This window comes from Callithrix jacchus, chromosome 1 (assembly GCF_049354715.1).
Source record: "Callithrix jacchus isolate 240 chromosome 1, calJac240_pri, whole genome shotgun sequence".
Classification (NCBI taxonomy): domain Eukaryota; kingdom Metazoa; phylum Chordata; class Mammalia; order Primates; family Cebidae; genus Callithrix; species Callithrix jacchus.
The window spans coordinates 7655482-7669486 of NC_133502.1; the positions used below are offsets into that span (position 1 = coordinate 7655482).

At 35.6% G+C, this 14005-nt stretch overlaps 1 protein-coding gene and 1 long non-coding RNA gene across 6 annotated transcripts in view; one reads left to right on the plus strand and one right to left on the minus strand.

The window, feature by feature from the left end:
• The window catches only part of GPC5 (glypican 5), a 1444351-nt gene that overhangs the window by 468744 nt on the left and 961602 nt on the right, over positions 1 to 14005 (plus strand). The gene's annotated exons all lie outside the window — the stretch shown is intronic.
• The window catches only part of LOC118147865 (uncharacterized), a 29181-nt gene that overhangs the window by 2393 nt on the left and 12783 nt on the right, over positions 1 to 14005 (minus strand). The window contains exon 2 of one of the 2 annotated variants that reach the window (XR_004734525.3): positions 4267 to 4380. This is a non-coding gene — a long non-coding RNA (uncharacterized LOC118147865). Of the gene's footprint in view, positions 1 to 99; positions 4381 to 14005 lie in introns of those variants that run through there. The other variant, XR_013532731.1, reaches the window with a different exon arrangement.

Here is a 14005-nt window from a genome sequence, read left to right on the forward strand (position 1 = left end):
TAAAGTCACATCTGAGTGTTCCGAAACTTCAAATGCCCAGTGACCCCATGGCAAAAACATCGGATAACATTTCTCTCATTTAAACAAGTCTTCTTTTCCTTTTTCTTCTTTGTTTTTTTTATTCACTGTCCTCATTTCTCTCTTGTTCTCTCCTCCCATTTCTCCTTTTCTCTCTGTTTCTTGCTACCTCCCCTAGTGACTTACTGTCTCCTCATCTCATCCCCACACTACTTAGGTGCAACATCAGTTTGACCTCAAATTTACAACGAATATTTATTAAATTCATGCTTCTGAAACTTTTAAAGAGTGAAGAGGTATAAATGTGTCAGATAATAATTTGCTGGATGGGTAAAATGAATGACATTTCTCAAAAAGGCCAAGGGGCTGAATACAGAAATTTAAAGAATGAATTTCTGTTGGTGATATGGTTTGGATATTTTGTCCCCTCCAAATCTCATGTTGAAATGTGACCTCCAATGTTGGAGGTGGGCCTACTCTGCACGCAATACATGCACAGTATAACCAACAAAACCAGAAAATCAATATTAATACATTGCGCTCCCATCTCATTCTAGAGCTTCCATGAAGATTTATCAGTAGTCCCAATAATGTTTCATAGCAAAAGGATCAAGTTCAGAATCGTGCATCACCTTTGATTGCCATGTATTTTTAATATCCTTATATCCAGAAGAGATCTCTAGAACTAACTTGACCAAGATTTCTGGCCCAAATTTTCTTCTTTTTTAAATGGTGTTTATTTCCCAAGGGTGGATCTCCGTGAATGGTTTTGTGCTGTCCTCCTGGTAATGAGTTCTTGCTCTATGAATACATGAGAGATGTAGTTTAAAAGAGCCTAGTATCTCTCTTGCTTCCTCTCTCCCCATGTAATATGCCAGCTCCCCCTTTACCTTAAGCCATGATTGTAAGCTTCCAGGGCCTCAGCAGAAGCCAAGCAGATAATGGGGTCATATTTGTAGAGCCTGCAAAACCATTAGCCAACGACTCCTCTTTTCTTTATAAATTACCCAGTATTCTTTTACAGCAATGAGATGGACTACTACAGTCAGTTTTGACAACATGAACCTTTCAGATTAAAATTTAATTTCTAAATTCACCCGTCTGTTGCGGTTGCCTTCTATCCTTTCTGTAATAATGAATTTTGCATATGACTTTAAATGTGCTTTAAAAAATTGATTCACTTTTTAGTTCTATTTTTGGAAACTACCAGCTTCCACTATTGAGATAAAAGTATCATCATTGAGGCTTTACTGCTGAGGTAGCTGTTGTTTGATTTCCCTTCAGTTCTACTGCTGCCCCAGTGGAAACGGGAATCTTCACAACTTATATGACATGTTTGCCTGAACTCTAATCTTCCACACCTGTTGTAGAAAAGAGAATTAAAGTGGCAGTTGAAGGCAGTTTTCAAATTTAGAAATGGTATCTGCTCAGTATTTTCCTCTGTGTCACTTACTAAAACATATCAAAGACATTGTGGACAATAAAAGAAAGGGAGAGGTTTAATGTGACATTTTACTACTAACAAATGTTAGAATTAAACACGTGGGCATGTGAATCCTCAAATGTTATCTGAAGTGTAAAGTGTGGTTTCTAGTATTCTTGCCCCTGTATAATCTTGAAACAAAAAGACAATGCTTTCAGTTTCCTTGTGATTTAACAAAACATTAAAAAGTTGGTTGTTAGAATTAAACAAAAGTATTTTGTTATTGATTAAATAATGTAAATTTACGAGTGGTAGATGGTTTAGAAGTTCAAGTAAGTTACCTAAATCAGGAAAATCAATTCAAAAATTAATTCAAAAATTTAGATATTTCTGATCAAATCTACTTAACTTTTATTATAAACGAGCAGACAATTGTATAGCATTTCAAGTAAAATGGGTTTTCCCACTGGAAATTCTGCCTGATGAATATTGTTCATGTTTCTGTGATATTTGTGGTAAATGCAGAATTTTCAAAAGGGGACATGGCCAAATTTCTAAATGCAATTATCGGTGAATTGTAAGCTCGTAAATGAATTGATTAAAGTATATGGGAAGTGTAGTTTCATAGATACAGAAAAATGGTGTGTTTAAACTGTTGGATTGAAATCATCTTATTCAAGAAATTATATTTTTTCAAGGTCACATTGAAGATCAGGCTACAAGGGAGATTGAGACAAAGCAGCCACTAAGGCAAGATTAAACCAATAATAAGCAGTGTCATTCACTGGGGCAAAAGAAATACAGTGGAATTTGCCTTTAATGAAGATTTTGAAGACTGGTTAACCACGTCAAAAACAGTAAGATAAGATGACAAGTAAAATGAAGCCAGAAAGTGACCATAGGGTTGGACAGCATGTAGATTATTAGAGACTTTGGTAAGTGTCAATTTTAGAGAAATCATGTGATAGGAACCTAACAAAGGGAACTGAAAGTAATATGAGGTAAAGTATTAGAGACAAGGCTGGGCATGGTGGCTCATGCTTATAATCCCAACACTTTGGGAAGCCAAGATAGGAGGATTACTTGAGCCTGGGAATTTAAGACCAGACTGGCTAATATAGCAAAAACCCCTGTCCCCAAATATTAAAAAATTAGCTGGGTCTGGTGGCACATGCCTGTAATCCCAGCTACTCATGAGACTGACTAAAGAGGATCTCCTGAGCCTGGGAGATTGAAGCTGCGATGAGCTGTGACTGTTCCACTGCACTCCAGCTCGAGTGACAGAATGAGACCTTGTTTCAAAAAAGAATTGGAGACAAGAAGTATGGTTGAAAAAGAACACAAAAAGTGAGGTAGAGGTTAGAGGAGATGTGGGGCATTTATGACTGTTTACTTTGTGGGAGATTTTAATATGCTGGTCTGTATGGCCAGGAACAGAGGAATGGGTGACTTAGTATAAAGGCCCTGTATGCAATAGAATGGTGTCCTTAGTTATGTAAGACATATTGGCCTGGGAGAGGAGGAACATTTTACTTTTGAAAAAGGAATAAAGAAGTAAAGGATCAGTGTGACTACATGTATATAGGGTGAAACTGTCCAGCAATGGTCTTTCTAACTGCTCTGTAGAGATTATAAATTATATTCTTGGACAAAGTCAGGGTCCTAGAAGAAAGATACATGTACCACACTACCCCAATATCTTCTGAAAATTACTTTGGATAATTGGGCATAATTTTACTTGCTATTGAGTATATTTTTCTTTTTTGCTTATTGCTGCTATTCTTTGAGTAACTTATACATTTTCTCCTACATTATCATTGACATTTTAATTTTGGTACCTCTATGGCCTCTTTATCTAAACAATGAAGTCCAAGTGCTTATTTGATTTCATAAGGTATTAGACCGTTCTCACATAGCTACAAAGAGCTACCCGAGATTGGTAGCTCTTATAAAGAAAAGAGGTTTGATTGACTCGCATTTCTGCAGGCTGTATAGGAGGCCTGGCTGGGGAAGCCTCAGGAAACTTAGAATCATGGTGGAAGGTGAGGGGGAGCAAGCACATCTTCACATGGTGACAGCGAGGGAGAGAGAGCAAAGGAGGAAGCGCTACACACTTAAACAGGCAGATCCCCTGAGAACTCACTCACCGTCATGAGAACAGCAAAAGGGAAATCTGCCCCTATGATACAATCACCTACCACCAGGTCCCTCCCGTAACACTGGGGATTAGAATTCAACATGAGGCTTGGACGGGGACACAGAGCAAAACCATATCATATGCTATTACTATTAGTATAGCATGACTTTGTGAGAATGATTTTTCACTTTCTTGGATACACTTAATTGGTAAAGACTGTCCATTAAGAGTTCTTTGGCCTAACACACTACATCAGATTCTTATATTCATCAAGGTGAATTGAAAATCTGTTTTCTCATTCTCATACTGTTACTATTCCTGCCTCTCTAAGGATGAAGAACTCCCTTATGCTCCGTAGAGTATGAAATGCCTGGAGAACAAGAGAATGGTTCGTTAGAAAAGGAGTAGATAAAATGGCCTAAACAAATGACAGCAATTTTTGTCCTGACCCTTAATTTATTACTCCTGTGGGTTGTCTGTAAGAGTGAAGCATGATAAAATAATATCTAAAATATTAGAATGTAAGGAAACTCAGTCTCCCTAAGCTCTTATGAATTGACCATAATACTTCAGGGGCTAGCTTTTATGCTTATGAATATAATTTTGATTAATTACATGCATGACTAATGAGCAGAAGCCATGACACTTATAGTACAGTTCATTTTACCTGTATTAACAGGGCACTTACCATGAATAAAGCACCTTCAGGGAAACAATGAGTAACATCCATCATCAGCTGGACTCTTCACACCATAGACGCATATTCTGGAGAACTTTATGTAATAAAGATGTGATTCATGTGCTTGGGAAGAATTAAAAATTTATGTATTAAGCATAAAATGCAGAATGAATTAATACAGCTATCAGTATATTTGAGTTATTTTTTTCTGGTTTCTTGCTTAAACATTGACATGTTAGAAGAACATGGTCTTGATACATTTATTCAAGTTGATCAGTGTTTCATTTGGGAGGACGTACAGTTGGAATATTCCTTATCTGAAATGTTCGGTACCAGAAGTGATTAGGATTTTGGATATTTTCAGAATTTGGAATATTTGCACATTAGAAAATAAAATATCTTGGGGATGGGAGCTATGTCTAAACATACAATTTATTTATGTTTCACACACACTTTGTATATGTAGCATAAAGGTAATTTTATTTTAGCTTTGTGGATACTGAATAAACTATGTTATGTGCCTGCACTTTTACTGTAAATTGCAAGAAATCAGATGTGGAATTTTCCACTTTTGACAGCATGCCAATACTCAAAATTTCAGATTTTGGAATATTTCGGATTTTAGATATTCTGATTAAAGATACTCAACCTGTATACGCTTACCTATACCTAGCAAACTAATACAAGAACAGAAAAGCAAATACCCCATGTTCCCACTTACAAGTGGGCGCTAAATGATAAGAACCTATGACCACAAAGAAGGAAACAGAAACTGGGGTCTACTTGAGGGGAGTGGTGGGAGGAGGGAAGAGAGGGAGAGGAGCAGAAATTATAACTATTGGGTACTGGGCTTAATACCTGGGTGATGAAATGATATATACAATAAATCCCTGTGACATGTGTTTACCTGTGTAACAACCCTTCACATATCCCCCCAAACCTAAAATAAAGTTTAAAGAAGAGGAATATATAGCAATAGTCCATGGTAATACCTTTCACATTAAAAAATACAGTGAATGTATAACTTCTAATTTATTTTTTGACTCAGATCCACAAATTACATTGGAACCCAATGTTCTAAAGTTTTAATGTATTAATTACATTGGTATTAGTACAGTCTCACATTTCCAAATTAAGTTTATTTTTTTAGCCACTTTAGATTTTGCATCTCTGACATGATTTGTTTTTGGAAAGAACTTTGTTTCCTTTACACAGTCATGGAGTGAGGGAGAGAAAACGCATTGCCGTGATGCTGCGGTAGTGGCGTCTATGGCTGCTTTTGTCATGGCGGTAGTGCAAGGCTGCAGCAGGTGTGTGACTGAATAAAAGAGCCAAAGAAGAAATGCAAAATTCTAGGAAATGAAATACATAGGTCAAAGAAGGCAAGATTGTGGTGGAGAAATGAAAAGAAATGACCATTGGTGACTGTGAACCTCTGGCTGTGAAGGGAAAGCACTCTGAAAATACTCAAGGAGAGATGGCCAAGGTGTGGATGGAGTCATTCCTCTCTCTGGGAGAAGGTCCTTCTTCTTAGAAACAGATGACTTAAACTAGATGATGGTGACAGTGTCTCCTTCCCAGCTATAAATTGTTATCGTATTAATACCTCAACTGTGGTTTCAGCGTGTAGGCTAAGGAGTACATTAGCAAAGTATATGAGAGATCCCCATGACAGACTGATAGGGGGAAAAGAGGCCTGGATAAACATCTCACTAATGTAAAAGTACTAAGAGTTTCCACAGTCAGCGTTATCACTCAAATTCAACAAAATAAAATATAACTTGTAAGAGCCTGGGAAACATTTAGGAAGAAAGACATTAATGAGAAGGACGCATTCTTTTTCTTTCTTTTTTTTAAATTAGTGCAGAAAGAAAACATATTTATATGTTCTTAATTGTGTTTGTCAGAAAGACGGTTATAGAACCTGAAAAAGTTCATCAAAAATATTATAACCAAGAAAATTAAGGTGTTAATGTATGCATCTGTATGTATATAGGCACATCATATGCATATATGTTATTTATATGATATAGGATGAATATATCAATATGCAATATATTATTGAAGTTGACTTATTTCTCACAATAAGCATATAACATATTTGGTATAACTTACCTAATGTCTATTCACATTGAAAGTGATAGAGAAGAAAAATGGATCCATTTGCATATTTTATATGCATTGTACTTTATCCTTATTATTAGCATATATGTAATCCAGAAAAAGAAGTCAGTTTTAAGCCTGGCAAATGACATTTCATTGGTACTGCAGTGGTGTTTTATAAAACACTCAAAGAAGAAAGAACAAAGAAGGAATTTAATGATGGGTTTCCTTATAAAATCAGCAAATAATTAAGAAAATAAAATGGCAAGTGGTTTCAAAATATTTTATTAATATACCATCTCTGTTATTTTGTAGTTTATCTTAGACCAAAAGTGAATGCATAGATGCAGTATTTTTTATCAGTAAATTACTGATTTAAAATGTTTATCTTACAGAAAATGATATGCAATTGCCATAGAAAATCTAGAACATTTTGAACCGTTTTATAAGCATATACATGTCTAGCACCCAAATCTCATCTTCAATTGTAACTCCCACAATTCCTACCTGTTGTGGGAGTAACCTGGTAGAGGTGATGGAATCATGGAGATGGGTTTTTCCCCTGCTGTTCTCATGATAGTGAATAAGTCTCACGAGATCTGGTGGTTTTAAAAACGAGAGTCTCCCTGTACAAGCTTCTCTTGTCTGCCACCACGTGAGATGTGCCTTTTACCTTCCCCCATGATCGTGAGGCCTCTTCAGCCACATGGAACTGTGAGTCCATTAAACCTCTTTTTCTGTATTAATTACCCAGTATTGGGTATGTCTTTAACAGCAGCATGAAAACCATCTAATACGGTCACCTCATCACCCAGGCTGGAGTGCAGTGGCCCATTCTCAGCTTCTGCCTCCCAGGCTCAAGGAATCCTCCTGTGTTAGCCGCCTGAGTAGCTGGGACCATGGAGGCATGCTACAATTCCTGGCTAATTTTTGTATTTTTGATAAAGACAAGGTTTCACCATGTTGCCCAGGCTGGCCTTGAACTCCTGAGCTCAAGCTATCCTCCTGCCTCTGCTATCCAACCTGCTGGGATTGCAGGCATGATCCATCATGCCCAGGGTGGGGCAAGCTATTGAATGTCTCTGTGCCTCAGATTCCTCATCTCCAAAATGTGAATCCATATCTCCATGTTCTTGTATGAGTTAAATGAGATAAAAATTCATAGTATTTAAAGGCATGCCTGGAACATAGTAAGCACAGAATAGGTAGAGTGACACATGATCTGTGTCTGCAAAAGAATGTCAATTCAGGCCTCCTGTCCTGGACTATTAATAGGAACCTGTTCCACTTTCAGTAGTGCCTTGTGTGGACAATAAATTTTATAGTCACCCTGTATGTGAAAAATTGTTATTATTTTTTCTAGGCATATGCATGATTTTACATGGTTAAGATAGTATTATATTAACAGTTTCAATCTTATTTTTATCACCTTTATATGGTATTGTTAGAATTTTCACATTTCAATCCGTTTTTTATTAATAATTCTAATGTTTGTATATGATCCATTAGAATGAATATTCCTTAATTTACCTATGTATATGTCTATTGTTTTTAATATGGCCCACCAAAATAATGCTGTGATGAGTATCTTTGCCCATATATTTTGACTACACTTCTGCTGAATTTCTTACCATAGTAAATTTAAATTATTGAGACAAAAAGCAATGCACATTTGTTAGGATTTTGATAATGGTCTGTGTCTTAAGCCGTGGAGAATTCTAAAATACAGCTTAGACAAGAAATAAGGCAACCAAACTTTTGCTGAAACTGCATTTCAGAGTTAAAATTACATGGAAACTTAGGTTGATTCTTTCATTTGACCTTTATTTGCTGAATGGCCTTTTTATCCTATGTTGGTAATGATATTCAAGATTCTTTTCTGCTTGGTATTCCTACACCATATCCTAGCTGTCATTTTGTGCTAATTTTCCATAAATTATCTAGCAAAAACAAACCACTCAATAACAAAGAATGAATTGAGTGTATGCCCTTTGACTTATGATTTCTGGAGCTGGAGATCTCCTGTGGCTAAAAGAAAATATTCAACACATCAGTGTGTGTCAAACATCAGTTCTGAAATTATCAGGTAATCTCAAATCTCCAAGGCTGTTGCTGTGGGTTTCAATAGATTTGCAGAGTTGTTTTAAAGGAAATAGGAAATGTCAGACTTGTGTCTCTAAGGTTTGGTCTCCTGAGTACTGGTTTGTATATGTCCTTTATTGGATGCCCTTTTGTCCACATAAAGCAGAAATATTAGGTTTGTTTGGAATCCGTGCTCTTCTATTTGATTCTGATGAGGCTTGACAATTTCATATCTTTCCTTTGTTTTCATCTTCCCTGTATAGTAACTTTTGATTTTGTAGTTACCTTTAAAACACATTAGGTACTTTTCAACAGTAATTAATACTTTATAGGACCAATAGATTGAGGTATGCTTAAGATGATATCTTTTTGTTTAATAAAAAAAACTGAGATTTTAGAAAATTTCAGATTGTAGTGGATTTATAATTGCAAAGAGAGATACTACTTAATTTAATTGGATGTTTTGTGGTATTTATATTTCATTTCATCATGTTTTGAAATTGGAGGAAAAACATTTTTTCCTCCAATAACATTTCTGTTTGTTCTCCATTTCTCTTTTTTATAGGATTGAAACTGCCATTCCTGAAACATTTCCTTCTTTATTGTAACTTGCAACTTTTATCGTTCTCTTCTTAAATTATATTCTCTAGAATTTAAATTTGGAACATTTGTTTTTAACTTTTAATTTTGAAATAATTACAGACTCACAATAAATTTCAAACAACATGCAAGGAAACTCCATGTATTTGTCAACCAGCTTCCAGCAACAATAAAATTTTACATAACTGCAGTGAATTATCAGAACCAGGAAATTCATATTGGCATAATACAATTAACTAGTGATATGGTTTAGCTGTGTCCCCACCCAAATCTCAACTTTAATTGTATCTCCCAGAATTCCCACATGTTGTGGTAGGGACCCAGGGGGAAGTAATTGAATTATAGCGGTTAGTTTTTTCTGTGTTATTCTCATGACAGTGAATACATCTCATGAGATCAGATGGGTTTATCAGGGGTTGCCATTTTGCTTTTTGTCTCATTTATCTCTTGCCACCACCATGTAAAAAGTGCCTTTCACTTTCTGCCACGATTCTGAGGCCTCCCCCGCCATGTGGAACTGCAAGTCTAATTAAACCTTCTTTACTTCCCAGTCTTAGGTATGTCTTTACCAGCAGCATGAAAATGGACTAATACAGTAAATTGGTACCAGTAGAGTGGTGCACTGCTGAAAACACCCAAAAATATAGACGTGACTTTGGAACTGGGTAACAGGCAGAGTTTAATGAACAGTTTTAAGGGCTCAGAAGTCAACAGGAAAATGTGGGAAAGTTTGGAACTTCCTAGAGACTTGTTGAATGGCTTTGCCCAAAATGCTGATAGCAACATGGACAATAAAATCCAGGCTGAAGTGGTCTCAGATGGAAATGAGGAACTTATTGGGAACTGCAGCAAAGGTGACTCTTGTTATGTTTTAGCGAAGAGACTGGCAGCATTTTGCCTCTGCCTGAGAAATTTGTGAAACTTTGAAATTGAGAGAGATAACTTAGGGTATCTGGTGGAAAAAATTTCTAAGCAGCAAAGCATTCAAGATGTGACTTCAGTGCTGTTAAAAGCATTCAGTTTTGTAAAGGGAGCAGAGCATAAATGTTTGGAAAATTTGCAGCCTGACTATACTATAGAAAAGAAAATCCCATTTTCTGAAGAGAAATTCAAGCTGGTTGCAGAAATTTGCATAAGTAGCAAGGAGCCTAATGGTAATCCCAAGACCATGGGGAAAATATCTCAAGGCCATGTCAGAGACCTTCACAGCAGCCTCTCCCATCACAGGCCTGGAAGGCCCAGAAGGAAAAAGTGGTTTTCTGGGCTGGGATCCAGGTCTCTGTGCGGTGTGCAGCCTAGGGACCCAGTGTCCTGTGTCCCAGCTGCTCCAGCTATGGTTGAAAGGAGCCAATGTACAGCTCATGCTGTGATTTTGGAGGATGCAAGCCCCAATCCTTGGCAGCTTCCAGGTGTTGAAACTCTGGGTACACGGAAGTCAAGAATTGAGGTTTGGGAACCTCTGCCTAGATTTCAGAAGATGTATGGAAACTCCTAAATTAACAGGCAAAAGTTTGCTGCAGGGGTGAGCCCTCATGGAGAACCTCTGCTAGGACAGTGTGGAAGGGAAATGTGGGATCAGAGCCCCCACACAGAATCTCTACTGGGGCACTGCCTAATGAAGCTCTGAGAAAAGGGTCACCATCCTCCAGAATGGTAGATCCATGGACAGTTTGCACAGTGCACCTGGGAAAGCCCAGTCACTCAAGGCCAGTTGGTGAAAGCAGTGAGGAGGGAGGCTGTACCCTGCAAAGCCACAGGGGCGGAGCTACTGAAGACCATGGGAACCTACCGTTTGAATCAGTGTGACCAGCATGTGAGAGCTGGAGTCAAAGGAGATCATACTGAAACTTTAAAATTTGATGGCCCCACTGGATTTTGGACTTGCATGACCCCTGTAATGACTTTCTTTCAAAGCCCCACTTTCAAACACCCTCACATTGGTGGTTAGCATTTCAATATATGAATTCGAGAGTGAGATAGCATTTAGTCTGTAGCAGTAAATATGCAATATAAAGTAAATAAACAGCTTTATTGTTGTATTGCATTATAGGAATGTACATTTCCTAGTATTAAATCTTTGTATACCTAAATTTGTATGCCAAATCACTGGGGTAGGTGATTTCTTAGTAAGCGTAGAACTCAGTTCCTTTTTTTTTTAGTTAAGAATATTTTAACTATGTTTATGAGAGGTACTGTTTGGTAATTTTATTCTTTTTATGTTAACTTAATCAAGAGTTGGTAATAGTTATGTTTGCTTTGTAAACTTAACTGAACGGAAGCCACTTTTTGTAACTTTATACATATTTCATGGTTTCGGCTTCATTTTATGAGATTTCTTAAACAGATACTAAAAACACTGGTTATAGGGACGTTAATTAAGATTTTCAAAATAATGTTTTATGCTTCTTGCAAAAATTGATACATGCAACCAATTTACCATTTTAAAAATTAAATTAAGATTTATTTAAGTAGTACATGTTTATTTTAGTGAAACATGTATTTAATTTTCTAAGACAATATTTTTCGTCTTTAAAAATTTTTCTACATTTTCATGTGTTTTTTCACTTTAAATTTAATGTTTTTTCAGTTTTTATTTTTATCACATTTGTCATATTTTTATGTATTACGGGTTATTTATTAAAGAATGAACTCTTCTATATGTAGGTATTTATTGTTTTTGTTTATAATTTATTACCTTTTAACTTAATGTGTAATTAGTATCCCTTCTAATTTTATATCTATGTTTTACTGTACCATTTTGAAATTCTTGAGTTAAATTCCTTACAATTTTTAATTTTTTATTTATAAAGTTTAAATGTTAAATTAAATATGTCCCTTCAGTTTAGTTATTTTAATGTTCTCACTCTTCAGACATTTTTTGAGGGGAACACTATATGCCTTTTCATCAAGTCAGTCTCAAGAAACTGAAAATTACTTTTTATATGCTTACACTCAAAGCTTGGATAGAGATAAGTCTCCACTTCCTTAAGTTGGGGAAAAAGTTATTCTTCCAGGATATAGTCAAAAGAAAAATAGTTATAGTAATTTTTTTTGTTTGTTTGCTTGAGGTGTAGTTTCAATCTTGCTGCCCAGGTTGGAGTGCAGTGGCATGATCTCAGTTCACTGCAATGTCCACCTCCCAGGTCCAAGTGACACTCCTTCCTTAGCCTCCCCAATAGCTTGGATTAGAGGCACCTGACACCACACCCAGCTAATTTTTGTGTTTTTCATAGAGATGGAGGTTCACCATGTTGGCTAGGCTGGTCTGGAACTATTGACCTCAGGTGATCTGCCCGCCTTGGCCTCCCAAAGTGCTGGGATTGCAGGCATAAGCCACTGCACCCAGCCTAGAGTAACTTTTTTAAATAGATTGTGGTGGACAAAAGTCCACAGAAATAACAAACTGAAAAATCTATTTATTAACACTATTCTCTAAACTGAAGGTTTCTTATTTTTAAAATGTAAGTCATAATGGCCTGTAACAGATGAATCATGTAAAAATTGAAATAAATATATAAATTTTTAACATAAAGTATTTTAACATATATTTAATACAAAATTCTTAAATATTTTAATTTATACCTTTTTATTACCTTCTATATACACTCTTGATACATTACCTATTACATTAATTATTAATGTACACTCTAGTCAAGATCTTTTATTATGTGAGATCATCAGTCAGTGATAACAGAGATATTGATGAATTAATCTCCTCATCAGAAATTGAGCAACAATATCATTTAAGATGATACATGAGCCTTTTAAACATATTCAATAATATTAGTCTCAGTCTTCTCTTGCTTTTCTCTGAATGTGCATTTAGACCTTTGTGCATCTATCTACCCACCCATTCATTAAACTTTCAGCATTAACTTCCTGCTCCAAGGACCAGAATCATGTTTGAGTTAAATTCTGCTGCAAGGACAGGAACCATGTTTGTTCTTGTTGACTGCTGTACTCCTATTGCAAAGACCTAGAATACAGTAGGAGCTCGGTAAACTCTGAGGATTCAAAATAAATGAACAGAGGTTGTAGTAGGAAGAATTCTAAGATAGCCCCTATGACCTTCATTCCCTCACGTTACTCTGTTGATATCTTACATGGCAAAGGAGTCTTGCAGATGTAATTAAGACTAATAATCAGCTTTAAGACAGGGAGAGTATCTGGGTAAGCCTAATCTAATCACACAAAAACTTAAAAATCAGGGTGTTTTCTTTAACTAAGATTAAAATGGGAAGTCAGAGAGTTTCAAAGTATGAGAAGCATTTAAAACACATTTTCTAACTTTGAAGATGCTTTACATCTTCTTCTGAGTTCAGTTTGAGGTTATCTTTCTAATAATTGATTAGATTTCATTGTTTTCAAAAAGATATAATTTATATGAATCTATTTTTAAATACATTGAAGAGGGTGATACAGGGGGTGTTGGTTGTGCTGTTTAACTTTCTCTTAATTTCTAATGTAATTGAATTTTGAGTAGATGATGTAACCTGTATGGTTTTTATTTTAAAAAATATATGGAGGTTTTATGTAATCTATTTTAAAATTTTCAATGAAAACTTGAAAAAATACTGTTTCACATATACCTTGTATATATATACATATATATATGTATATATGTATATATATAAAATCTTATACAGTATAATGCTCAAATTTTATCCTTTACTTAATAAGTCATAATGAAGAGACGTGCTAGTGATTTCACAATTAAATGTGACTTTCATTTACTGTTTTGCTTTGTAACAATATTTTATTGTTTTCCATGTGATACCTTTTCCTTTAAATTCTACTTTATGTGAAATCAATGATGTTATAGTCTTTGTTGTTTACTTTATTAATCTTAGTACATTTTAATATTGTTAAACTTACAGTAACAGTTTGTATACTTCCTGGAAATAGATTAGGGTAATAGAGTTTGATTTTTTTTTGTTTTGTTTTCAGCTGAGGTTTCTTTTAT